The 13,426-nt window shown below is 46.3% G+C and overlaps 1 protein-coding gene across 2 annotated transcripts in view; it reads left to right on the forward strand.

The window, feature by feature from the left end:
• The first annotated feature begins 383 nt into the window (after positions 1–383).
• The window catches only part of KLC1 (kinesin light chain 1), a 67,307-nt gene continuing 54,264 nt past the window's right edge, over positions 384–13,426 (forward strand). Inside the window, exon 1 of one of the 2 annotated variants that reach the window (XM_077910746.1) lies at positions 384–534. The gene's annotated coding sequence lies outside the window, so the exon portion shown is untranslated. The remainder of the gene's footprint in view (positions 535–13,426) is intronic. The other variant, XM_077910745.1, reaches the window with a different exon arrangement.

The following is a 13,426-nucleotide window of genomic DNA, read 5'->3' on the forward strand; positions in this document are numbered from 1 at the left end:
CGGCGACGCGCGCCGGAGACGCGCGGGGCCGGGGCTCGGCGCGCCGAGAGGCGGGCGAGCAGGCGCGCGGGGCCGGCGCGGGGTCCCAGGCGGCCGCGCCCCGCCCCAGCGCCCCCTCCCGCACGCCCGCGAGCCTCCTCTCCGCGCCGGGCCTCAGTTTCCCGGCCGCGCCCCGCCGCGCCCCGCCCCCCGGCGGCGGGCGGTGACGTCACGGCCGCGCGGGGCATTGTGGGGCGGGAGCCCCGAGCCGGGGGAGGGACGCCGAGACGCCATTTTCGGCGGCGGGCGCGGCGGAGCCGGAGCAGAGCAGGAGCCGACGGGCGCGGGGCGGCGGCTGCAGGGAGGAGCCGCGGGGGACAGCGCTCGCGGGCGGCCGAGGATGCTGCGGGGCGGCCGCGCCGGCGCCCCTCGCTCGTGACCGCGGCGCCGCGCCTGAGGCATCGAGGCAGCGGGCCCCGCGCAGCCCGGCTCCGCGCACGCGCCCGCGCCCTCCCGGTGCTGACAGCGAGCGCGCGGCCCCGCGGGAGCAGCACGGTGAGCGGCCGGCCGTCCCCCGCCGCGGCACCCCAACGGGCACTTGTGGCGCCCCCTCGTCGGGCCCTTGGCGCCGCGCCCCCGCCCCGCATCCCCGGCGGCGCCCCGCGGTCGGTCCCCTCCGCGCGTCCCCGGGCTGCGCTGCGCTGCGGGGGGGGGGGGGGGGGCGGCTCGCGGAACAGCTGCGGACCCCGAGCGGCGGCGGGGGGGGGGGGGCGCTCCTGGGAACGCGGCGGGGGGGCGGCCGGCCGGGCTTTGTCCGAATCCTCCCTCTTCCTTCCGGCCCCCGCCCTCTCCCGCGGCACCGCCCTGGGCGGCCGCGCCTGTCGTGCTCGGGGGCGGCGGCTGCCGGGGCCCCCCGGGAGTCCGGCCCCGCGGCGCCTGCTCGGCCGCCCCTGCCCCTGGACCGCGGGACGCGAGCCCGCTCATCCTCCGCGTCCACCTGCGCTGGCGTCGCTCCTGCTCCCAAACTTGAAGCCGTCCCGACGCGGTTGTCAAATGCGGTGCCCTCTCGACCCCCCAAGACCTTTAAACGCCTTGAAACTGTAGTAGTAGTGCCTGGCGGATTGGGTGGTTTTACAGCGTAAGGTGTGCAGATCCAGGTGGTGGGTTGTTGTTGTTTTTTTTTTAATTATTTTTTGTGCTAGAATTGTTGCTTATTGTTTCATTATTTAAACAACACATTAACAATTTACGGTAGGCGTTTCATAAGGAGTCCTTGCAAAAAAACGTTTTTAAAGTGTGAGGACAGGGACACCTGGGGGGGGGCTCAGTGGTTGAGCATCTGCTTTCAGCTCGGGGCGTGACCCCGGGATCCTGGGATTGGCCCCGCGTCGGGCTCCCTGCGTGGAGCCTGCTTCTCCCTCTGCCTGTGTCTCAGCCCCTCTCTCTCTCTCTGTGTCTCATGAATTAAAAAAAAAAAAGTGTGAGGACAACGGAAAATTTGAGGTTCGCTATTTAAACTGGTATATTGAAGGGCGGTTCTTTGATTCTTTGCGTTAGTTAAATTTTAAGGCTTTTTTAGATACAGCATGACTAAGCTATTGATCAGAGTCGTTAAGCTCAAAATACATGGAAGTAGTTGAGTCAAAAACCCATTAGGAAATTGGGACAATGTTCTTAAGTCTCATCATCTTGTTACCTGTTCTGGATTTGCCTCTTTTAGGGATTGGCAACAGGCCTTAGCGAAGGTGGGAAATTTGATTCATTGTTCTGTTTCCTAAGCATCTGTAGGAATACAAATGATACTAAATATTAAAAACTTCAGATAGTGGGGGAACTGCATGTGGGAAGCTCAGCACTCCTAAGAGCCAGTTTCCCCAAGTCATCAGAGAATGCAACATCATGTTGCAGTGGAGTCTGGCAGCCCTGTGGTGTTACTGAGGGGGGTGGAGGACCCAGGGTGGTAACTTGTCTGTGACCTGGCTCGTGCACTTTGCTTCGTACTACCTTCTAAAAACACTAGACGATGCAAATAAAGGTAGAAAGACCTGCATGGGAGTCAGGACACTACTGCTAGGAAGGATGAGAGAAAATACCACTGGGGAGGAGCACATAGTATCTTAAGTATTTATTGTTTTTCTCTTAAGTACTTTAAAATGAAAACTTAACTGTAGTTACTTAAAATTATATATTTAAAAATTATGAATTCTCATTCATTCATTCATGCATGCATGAGAGACACAGAGAAGCAGAGACATAGGCAGAGGGGGAAGCAGGCTCCCCCCAGGACCCTGGGATCACACCCTGAGCCAGAGATGCTCAACCGCTGAGCCACCCAGGTGCCCCGCACCCCTGCCAAATTATATATCGTTAAGCATATTTCGTAATGTTGAAGATAAGCCAGTGTGTAGCTTTCCATATGGGAATATAAACACCAAAGATTGGTTAATTTGTAGGATTCATGTAACATGGAAACATAAGTGGAATATGATAAGAAACCAGAACTTTATGTAACAAAGAAGTGATCAGTAATATCCTAAACTGAAGTACAGGCAGGTTTTACATGTCAAATTTCAGGGCATAGAATAAAAATGATTAGCATATTAAATGGTGAAAGCATGACCTTAAATGTCTATCTAGAACCAACTGAATGGCAGGTGCTGTGCTAAGTTGTTGGGAAAATAGGGATAAAAAACAGTTGCTGGGATGCCTGGGTGGCTCAGCAGTTGAACGTCTGCCCTTGTCTCAGTGCATGGTCCTGGGACTGAGTCCCACATCAGGCTTCTGCATGGAACTTGCTTCTCCCTCTGCCTGTGTGTCTGCCTCTCTCTCCCTGTCTCTCTTGAATAAATAAATAAAATCTTTCTAAGTAAGTAAATAAATAGTCTCTGGCCTCTAGGAGCTCATTGTCTGGTGAGGGAACAGGAAATCGACGGGTACAGCAGATTAGGTTAAATGTTGTGCTGAATGCCCTGGAAAGGTGATTCTGGATATGAGACCTGAAGAAAAGTACAGTTGGTCAAATGCCAGGGGTGGGATTGATAATAGTCATTTTATTTTATTTTAATTAATTAATTAATTAATTTATGATAGTCACAGAGAGAGAGAGAGAGAGGGAGGCAGAGACACAGGCAGAGGGAGAAGCAGGCTCCATGTACTGGGAGCCCGATGTGGATTCGATCCCGGATCTCCAGGATCGCGCCCTGGGCCAAAGGCAGGCGCCAAACCGCTGCGCCACCCAGGGATCCCGATAATAGTCATTTTAGAGGTTATAAGCTCTTAAGTGGTGCTGCCGTAAAGGGTACTAAAGTTGGGAAGGATGAGAGTGGAAAGGGAAGATCAGGTAAGGAAGGCAAGAAGGAGGATTCTTTTTTTTTTTTTTTTTTTTTTTTTAAGAAGGAGGATTCTTAACAGTGAGGTGACACTTTAGAAAGCATAGGTAGTATGGCACGTGATTGGTGGGAAGCCAGTAGTTCCAAGTGAGAACTGAGATCTGACTTCGGGCAGCGGCAATAGGAACAGTGATACAGATGGGCTAGAGATGGCTTCTAAAGTGGCCCTGACCTGGGAGTGACTGGGCCAGGGTAAGGGTAGGGCTGCAGTCTGGAAGAGATGGAGTGGTAGTGTTGGTAGCTAGAGCAAGCTGCTAGAACAGAAGTTGGATCATGTCACTCCTCTGCTAAGTTTTGGCTTGTGTCCTAAAAGCACTCTGCACCCATAGCTTTCCCTCATCTTTCTACTCTGGCCCTCACTTAGGCACACCTGGGCTCATCCTGAGCCTGCTCTTCTGCATATCACTGTTGCCCCCTCTTCCCTGTTGTCTGTCTCTTTCACTTAACAACACCCTTTTGTCTTTCTGCCCTGAAGCCTCTCGGATGGATAATATACTCTTCTGTCAAAATGAAATCAGAATTTAGTTGTGTCATAACTATTTTTTTAAAATGTACTTATTGGGGACACCTGGGTGGCTCAGAGGTTGAGCATCTGCCTTTGGAGGGCATGATCCTGGAGTCCTGGGATCGAGTCCCACGTCGGCTCCCTGCATGGAGCCTGCTTCTCCCTCTGCCTGTGACTCTGCCTCTCTCTCTCTCTCTGTCTCTCATGAATAAATGAAATCTTTAAAAAAAAATGTACTTATTTTAGTTGAAATATAGTTGACTTACAGAATTATATTAGTTTCAGGTGTACAACAGTGTAATTCAACGGTTATAGACATTACTAAAGGCTCACTGTGAGAAGTATAGTTAATATTTGTCAACATACAAAGTTATTACAGTATTATGTTTTAACTAATTTTTTTTTTTTTAATTTTTATTTATTTATGATAGTCACAGAGAGAGAGAGAGAGGCGCAGAGACACAGGCAGAGGGAGAAGCAGGCTCCATGCACCGGGAGCCCGACGTGGGATTCGATCCCGGGTCTCCAGGATCGCGCCCTGGGCCAAAGGCAGGCGCCAAACCGCTGCGCCACCCAGGGATCCCTTTAACTAATTTTTAAAAAAGATTTTATTTATTCATGAGAAACAGGGAGAGTGGCAGAGACACAGGCAGAAGGAGAAGCAGGCTCTCTGTGGGGAGCCTAACATGGGACTCAATCCCAGGACCCCGGGATCACGCCCTGAGCCGAAGGCAGATGCTCAACTACTGAGTCACCCAGGGTGTCCCAGTTTTAACTAATTTTTGAAGGCAGATGACAGCAATTTGGATCTGTGGTTTTAAATATGTTTAGTATGTTCATGCTTGATAAAACAAGTAGGTGAATATCAATAGGACAAGAATTTTAAGCTAAGTTCATATGTAATGTAGACATTTATTTCCTTTTTTCTAAAATATACCAGTTACCTCAGTTTAAACCTTGGGTTGTTCCCTGACTGATTGCATAATGTGGAAATATATGTCCACAGCCTCTCTGAAGCTCACTCAACCACGACCATAACAGTGAAGTTAACACCAAATCAGATAAAATTGGTGCTATAATCCTTTCCCATTCTACTGTGGACAAAACTGAGGTCAGAGAGGGCAAGTTACTTGAGCCAGAGGTACACAGCTGTGAAGTCAGGCTTCTAATTCAGGTATTTTTGTATGCACATTTCAAACTTTGAACCACCTTGCTGTCAGGAATCCCAGTGATGCTAAGCTCCAGTTGCCTTCATCTGGGAAGTCCTTGGCCAGTTCTTGCATTTCAGAAGCCCAGGTGATGCACTGTGGCCATGGTGACTCCTTGGGGTTGCTGTCTAATGTGTACTGTCTCAGGCACCACATTGTCATCGTAGTATTTGTGTTCTTTGCAGAGTCTGGCATAGAGAGGGTGATCAGTAAAAGCTGCTTGAGCCTTCATTTCTATGATTTCTGTGAATCCATAGAAATGTTTTTTTCTTAAATTTACTTATTCTGCTTGTTTAAAGAAGAATTTGTATTATTGTATAACAGGGAAAATGTTAATTTCTGTTCTTTTTACAATTGTGGTAAAAAACAAATTAGGTATATTTACGCTGTTGTGCAACAGATCTAGAACTTTTTCATCTTGCAAAACTGAAACTATGTGTCCATTAAGTAACAACTTCCCATCCCCACCCTCCCCCCCAAACACAAATCTACTTTCTGATTCAGTGAATTTGTCTACTTGAGGTACTGCTTATAAGTAGAATCACACAACATTTGCCTTTTATTATTTATTTATTTATTTATTTATTTATTTATAGATTTTATTTATTCATGAGAGACAAAGAGAGGGGGTGGGGCAGAGACACAGGCAGAGGGAGAAGCAGGCTCCATGCAGGGCGCCCAATGTGGGACTCGATCTCAGGACTCCAGAATCAGTCCCTGAGCCAAAGGCAGACACTCAACCACTGAGCCACCCAGGTGTCCCTGTCTTTTATTTTTAAAATATTTTATTTATTTATTCATGAGAGACACAGAGGCAGAGACACAGATGGAGAGAGAAACAGGCTCCCTCCAGGGAGCCTGAGATGGGATTCGATCCCAGGATCACACCCTGAGCTGAAGGCAGATGCTCAACCATGGAGCTACCCAGGTACCTGTCTTTTTTTCTTTTTAAGTTAATTTTTTTTTAGTAATCTCTACACCCAACGTGGGGCTTGTACTTACAAGCCCAAGACCAAGAGTATAGCATGTCTTTTTGTGACTGTCTTTTTGTGATTTAGCATATTGTCCTCAAGATTCATCCATAATTTCTTTTCTTTTTAGCTGAACTATTAAGTTCTAAAGCTTTTGTAGTATGAATTTGTATTAGATTCTACTTTTAAAAAAATATATATTTTAAAGATTTTATTTATTCATGAGAGACACAGAGAGTGAGACACAGGCAGAGGGAGAAGCAGGCTCCATGCAGGGTGCTTGATGCGGGACTCGATCCCAGGTCTCCAGGATCACTCCCTGGGCCGAAGGCAGGCACTAAACTGCTGAGCCACCCAGGGATCCCCTACTTTTTTTTTTTAAGTTTTTTTTTTTTTTTTTTTAGATTTTGTTTATTTATTCATGAGAGACACAAAATTCCTGGCTGGCTCAGTCAGAAGAGCATGAGATTTTTGTTCTCAGGGTCATGAGTTCAAGTCCCACGTTGAGTATAGAGATTACCTAAAAATAAGGTCTTAAAAAAAAAAAATCTTAAAAAATAAAGAAGGCATGTAATTAGGTCAGGCACACCAAGATAATCTCTCTATCTTAAGTCTAAGTGATTTGGGACCTTAATTACATCTATGGCAAGAAATCTCTCTCTCTCTGTTTTTTTTTTTTTTTTTTTTTTTTAAGATTTTATTTATTCATGAGAGATACAGAGAAACAGAGACTCAGGCAGAGGGAGAAGCAGGCTCCATGCAGGAAACCCGACCTGGGACACTCGATCCCAGGTCTCCAGGATCACTCCCTGGACCGAAAGCAGTGCTAAACTGCTGAGCAACCCAGGCTGCCCAAGAAATCTCTTCATAGCAGTACTTAGAGGGACTTGATTAACTGGGAGATGTGTTTGCACCAGGGGCCAGGAATCTTGAGGGGGATGAAATGTTTGCTTACCACATCCTAGTTTTAATGTGTTCTCAGAACAAAACCATTCCTAACCATCTTTCACTTAATGTTGGGAGTTATGATTTCTGAATATGTGCAAATTAATGTTAGCAAATTCTTTTTTATTTTTTTAGAATTTACTTATTTATTCATGAGAGACAGAGGCAGAGGGGGAAGCAGACTTCCTGCAGGGAGCCGGATGTGGGACTCCATCCTGGGGCCCCAGGATTATGCGCTGGGCCGAAGGTAGATGCTTAACCACTAAGCCACCCAGGCATCCCACAAATTCTGCTTTTTTAAAGGGAATTGAGATACAATTTATATACATTGAAATGCCAAGGTTTTAAATATATTATTCATTCTATTTTGATGACTATATACCAAGATAAGGCCCAGAAAATTCCCTCCTGCCCCTTGCCAATCATCCATCACCCCTCTCACCACCCGCCCCCGCAGCAGTGATCTGATTTTTATAACCACAGGGTAGTTCTTCCTATTCTAGAATTTCATATAAATGAGGTTGTACAGTATATATTTTTTTGCATCCAGCTTGTTTTTTTAAGATGTTATTTGTTAGGGAGAGTGAGAGGGAGAGGCTGAAGCAGACTCCCCACTGAGCAGGGAGCCTGATGCAGGACTTGATCCCAGGAGCTGTAGGCATATGTTTCATGGACAGAGCTGCCTAGGCATCCTTGCATCCAGTTTCAGCATAACATTTTTATTTTTTTATTTTTTTTATTTATGATAGTCACAGAGAGAGAGAGAGAGAGAGGCAGAGACACAGGCAGAGGGAGAAGCAGGCTCCATGCACCGGGAGCCCGACATGGGATTCGATCCCAGGTCTCCAGGATCGCGCCCTGGGTCAAAAGCAGGCGCCAAACCGCTGCGCCACCCAGGGATCCCAGCATAACATTTTTGAAATTCATACATGTTGCTATGTCAGTGGTTGGTTCCTTCCTGTTCCTGAGTGGTGTTCTATTGTGGGACCTATACAGTCCAACCATTTTCTTCTTGAAGCACACTGGGGGCCGGGGTACTCATTTTTGTGGGAGACCATGTGGGAATACATCTTCATTTCTTCTGGATAAATACCCAGAAGTGGGATTGCCCATAATGTGGATGTAGCATTAACATTTATTTGCTTGTTTGCGTTTGTTTGTTTATGAGAAGTAACAAGCAGAGAGGGAGAGAGAATCTCAAGCAGGCTCCACACTCAGCTGAGTTAATATATCATTAACTTTTAAAGAAACAACCCAGGGGATCCCTGGGTAGCTCAGTGGTTTAGCGCCTGCCTTCGGCCCAGGGCGTGATCCTGGAGTCCCGGGATGGAGTCTTGCATCAGGCTCCCTGCATGAAACCTGCTTCTCCCTCTCTGCCTGTATCTCTGCTTCTCTCTCTGCTTCTCTCTGTGTGTCTCTCGTGAATAAATAAATCTTTAAAAAAAGAAACAACCCAGAGTGCTTGTACATTTTACGCTTGGACTAGCAATGTGTGTGTTCTTTCTTCTGGTTATTCCATATCCTCTCTGGCATTCGGTATTCTTTCTTTTCTTCTTCACATTCTAGTGGATGTATAGTGGCATCTTGTCGAATGGGTTTCCTGAGCATTTTCCTGATGACTAATAATGAACACTTATTCACATGCTTATTGGCTTTTTGTGTATATTGCTTTTGTGAAGTGTCTGTTAAATCTTTTACCTGTTTAGAAAGTCAGGTTGTCTTTTTATTATTGGGTATAGAGAGATCCCTGGGTGGCGCAGCGGTTTAGCGCCTGCCTTTGGCCCAGGGCGTGATCCTGGAGACCTGGGATCGAATCCCACGTCGGGCTCCCGGTGCATGGAGTCTGCTTCTCCCTCTGCTTCTCCCTCTGCCTATGTCTCTGCCTCTCTCTTTCTCTCTATGTGACTATCATAAATAAATAAAAATTAAAAAAAAAAAAAAGAAAAATTATTGGGTATAGAAATTCCTTATGTATTTGAGTACGGGTCTTTTTGCCAGGTACATATGTTGTAAATATTTTTTCCCAGTCTAGGCCTTAACTGTTTTTTTTTTTTTTAAGATTTTATTTATTCATGAGAGAAACAGAAAGAGAGGCAGAGACACAGGCAGAGGGAGAACCAGGCCCCACGCAGGGAGCCCAGTGTGGGACTTGATCCTGGATCCCAGGATCACACCCTGAGCCAAAGGTAGATGCTCAACCGCTGAGCCGCCCAAGTGTCCCAGCTCTAGGGCTTAAAGTATATCTTTTTGGTTGTGCCTTTTTAATAATCAGTAATTAAAAATTTTTTTTAGTAATTTTAAATTTTGATGAATTCTACTTTATTAATTTTTTATGGTTCCTGCTTTTTGTCTGTTTTTGTTATTTTTTTATTTTTATTTTATTTACTTATTTTTAATTAATTAATTAATTAATTTATGATAGTCACACACAGAGAGAGAGAGGCAGAGACATAGGCAGAGGGAGAAGCAGGCTCCATGCACCCGGAGCCCGACGTGGGACTCGATCCCAGGTCTCCAGGATCGCGCCCTGGGCCAAAGGCAGGCGCCAAACCACTGGGCCACCCAGGGATCCCTTTATTTTTGTTTTTAAAAATATTTTATTTATTCATGAGAGACACAGAGAGAGAGAGAGAGAGAGAGAGGTAGAGACACAGGCAGAGGGAGAATCAGGCTCCATGCTGGGAACTGGACGCGGGACTTGATCTGAGGTCTTCAGGATCACGCCCTGGGCCGAAGGCAGGCACCAAACCGCTGAGCCACCCAGGGATCCCCTATTTGTTATTTTTTAAAGATTTTACTTATTTATTCATGAGAGAAAGAGAGAGAGAGAGAGAGGCAGAGACACAGGCAGAGGAAGAAGCAGGCTCCATGCAGGGAGCCCCGACCTGGGACTCAATCCCGGGTCTCCAGGATCACACCCTGGACCGAAGGCGACACTAAACTGCTGAGCCACCCGGGCTGCCTTTATTTATTATTTTTAAAGATTTTTTAAAAAATTTATTTATTCATGAGACACAGAGTGAGAGGCAGAGACATAGGCAGAGGGAGAACCGGGCTCCCGTGGGGACCCTGATGCGAGAGTCGATAACAGGACATTGGGATCACAACCTGAGCCAAAGGCAGACGCTCAACCACTGAGCCACCCCTGTGCCCTATTTTTTAAAGATTTTATCCATTTATTTGACAGAGAGCGAGCACAAGCAGGGACAGCAGCCAACAGAGGGAGAAGCAGGCTCCCCACTGAGCAGAGAGCCAGATGTGGGGCTCCATCCTAGCCCTGGGATCATGACCTGAGCCGAAGGCTGATTCCTAACTGAGCCTTATAATATTATATATATATGTGTGTGTGTGTGTAGTCTGTGTGTATATATATGTTTAAAAGATTTTATATATATATATATTTCTTAAAGATTTTATTTACTTATTCATGAGAAACGAGAGAGAGAGAGAGAGAGAGAGAGAGAGAGGCATAGACACAGGCAGAGAGAGAGAGAGAGAGAGAGAGAGGCATAGACACAGGCAGAGGGAGAAGCAGCTCCATGCAGGGAGCCCGACGTGGGACTTGATCCTGGGACTCCAGGATCACGCCCTGGGCCAAAGGCAGCACTAAACTGCTGTGCTACCTGGGCTGCCCAAGATTTTATATTTTTAAGATTTTATTTTTTTTCAAGATTTTATTTATTTGAGACAGAGAGGGAGAGCAAATGGGTATGCATTAGCTGGGGAGGGGCAGAGGGAGAAGCAGACTGTCTGCTGAGCAAGGAGCCAGAAGTGGGGCTTGATCCCAGGACCCTGAGATCTTGACCTGAGCCAAAGTAGCATGCTCAATTGACTGAGCCACCCAGGTGCCCCAAAATTTTTATTTTTAATTAATCTCTACACCCAGTGTGGGGGCTCCCATCCCCAAGATCAAGTCTTGTGCTCAGGATGTTTGGGTGGCTCGGTCGGCTAAGTGTCTGACTCTTGATTTCCATTCAGATCATGATCTCAGGGTGGTAAGATGGAGCCCTGTATCAGGATTTGTGCTCAGTGGGGAGTCCGCTTGAGATCCTCCCCCTACCCTTCCATGTGTGCTCTCTCTCTCTCAAAATAAATCTTTTTTTTTTTTTTTTTTCAAAATAAATCTTAAAAAAAAAAAACGTCATGCTCCACCAACTGAATCAGCCAGGCACCTCTTAACCTGTTGTTTCGGGCAGCCCAGTTGGCTCAGCGGTTTAGTGCCGCCTTCAGCCCAGGGCCTGATCCTGGAGACCTGGGATCGAGTCCCATGTCAGGCTCCCTGCATGGAGCCTACTTCTCCCTCTGCCTGTGTCTCTGCCTCCCCCTCCCCCCCTTTCTCTCTCTCTCTCTCTCTCTCTCCCCCCACTCCCCCTCTCTCCCTCTGTGTCTCTTTTTTTTTTTTTTAAGATTTTTTATTTATTCATGAGAGAGAGGGCAGTTTAGACTTAAATAAATTTAATGTTATTTTTTTCATTTTGAAATGAAAGTGGTATTTTTTAACTACGTAATGAATACTCCATATTTTTTTGCCACACACTCCCATAAAACTCTGTTTTGTAATCTCTTAGTCACACTGTCCGATGAAGCTGTTTTTCCTTTTGTTTGCTCAACCAAAGACTTATAATAGAGACATCTACATCATTTGGGCTTACTCATTCTTGATTTAGGAAAAAGCATGTTCTCCTATATTTCTGTGTGGTGCCCTTCCTTGTAGTTTGTCATGCTTAAAATTTGCATCTGAAAAGATGGGCCTATGGGCCTTTGGTCCCATGGCAGATTGAATGACCTAGTGCACTGTCTGGCTGTGGCCAGGAGTCCTACCTGGCAGGGGGCTAGGCACCTGACTAGCTGTTGGGGGAGGTGGCCTTATAAAACTCTTTCCTTAGATGCAACGTGGTCATTGACAAGCAAAGCAGATGCTCTCTTCTTGGCATATATGCACGCTTCATGTAGGAGGGTGGTTAGGTTATTGTGGAGTGAGAAGATCCACGTACATAGAGGAGGAGGTTTTCAGAGCAGAACTGCATTTGACCTGAGCATGGCTGTGGGGAAAGAACCCAGGGAGTCTTGACTGCCTCCATTTCTCTAATTCTGCAAGGGCATCCATGATAGATTCATCTGAGAGGCAAATGAAGCTTTTGTTTTATCCAGTGGGCTATAGTTCTGGTATAGAAATGGATTCAGAATAGATGCTGTAGTTAGGGAGTTTTTTTTTTTTAAGTTTTTTTTTTTTTTTAAAGATCTATTTATTTATTCATGAGAGATACAGAGTCAGAGACACAGGCAGAGGGAGAAGCAGACCCCCTGCAGGGAGCCCAAAATGGGGGGGGTCCCCGATCCCCCGAACTGGGATCATGCCCGAGCCAAAGGCAGATGCTCAACCGCTGAGCCACCCAGGTGTCCCCTGGAGTCTTTTTTTTTTTTAAGGTTTTATTTATTTATTCATAGAGACACACAGAGAGAGGCAGAGACAGGCAGAGGGAGAAGCAGGCTCCATGCAGAGGGACTCCATCAAGGGTCTCCAGGATCATGCCCTGGGCTGCAGGTGGCGCCAAACTGCTGCGCCACCGGGGCTGCCCTGGAGTCTTTAATATTAAAACACTTACCTTTTTTTTTTTTACACTTACCGTTTTTGTGTGTGTGTGAAAAATATAAATTTATTGCTCTACCACCAAACTTATATGAAGTCACATCAAGGCTTTTCTCAGTCATACTCAATTCAGGTTTTTCTGCTCTTCCTTTTCATTTTTCTTTGGGTTTGATTTAAGTTCCAAGAACATATGAAGAAAGGCATCTGGCATTCTATGCTGGCACCTGCTGAGAGATACGCCTTTTTAAAAAAAATTCTTTATTTAAATTCAATTTAGTTAACATATACTGTATTATTATTCTCAGGGGTAGAATTTAGCGATTCACCAGTAGCATATACTTTATGTGTTTTTGTGATTTTTACGCCAGCATGATTCATTTACTCAATTTATTCTTGTGATTTACGTTTGGAAGAGAAGATAAAAGGATTACATTAGGTTGATTAGGTTTGAGGAAGTTTTTTTTTTTTTTTTTTTTTTAAAGGTTTTATTTATTTATTCATGAGAGACACAGAGAGAGAGAGACAGGCAGAGGGAGAAGTAGACTCCATGCAGGGAGCCCAACATGGGACTCGATCCTGGATCTCCAGGATCACGCCCTGGGTTGAAGGCAGCGCTAAACCGCTGAGCCACCCGGGCCGCCCAAGGTTTGAGGAAGATTTGATTGGAGGAGATACACTGTACAAGTAGAAAATAATGAGTTGATAAAATTTCTATTCTGGAACTGCTTTGTGGCAAGCCCTGGAATTATGTCTTAATGCTGCCTCTGGCAGTTTGTGGCCCACAGATGAAGTTTCTAGTCAGAAGGTACGTGATGGAGCACATCCTTCCTTGAGTAGAA

The sequence above is a fragment of the Canis aureus genome, chromosome 9, assembly GCF_053574225.1.
Source record: "Canis aureus isolate CA01 chromosome 9, VMU_Caureus_v.1.0, whole genome shotgun sequence".
Lineage (NCBI taxonomy): Eukaryota > Metazoa > Chordata > Mammalia > Carnivora > Canidae > Canis > Canis aureus.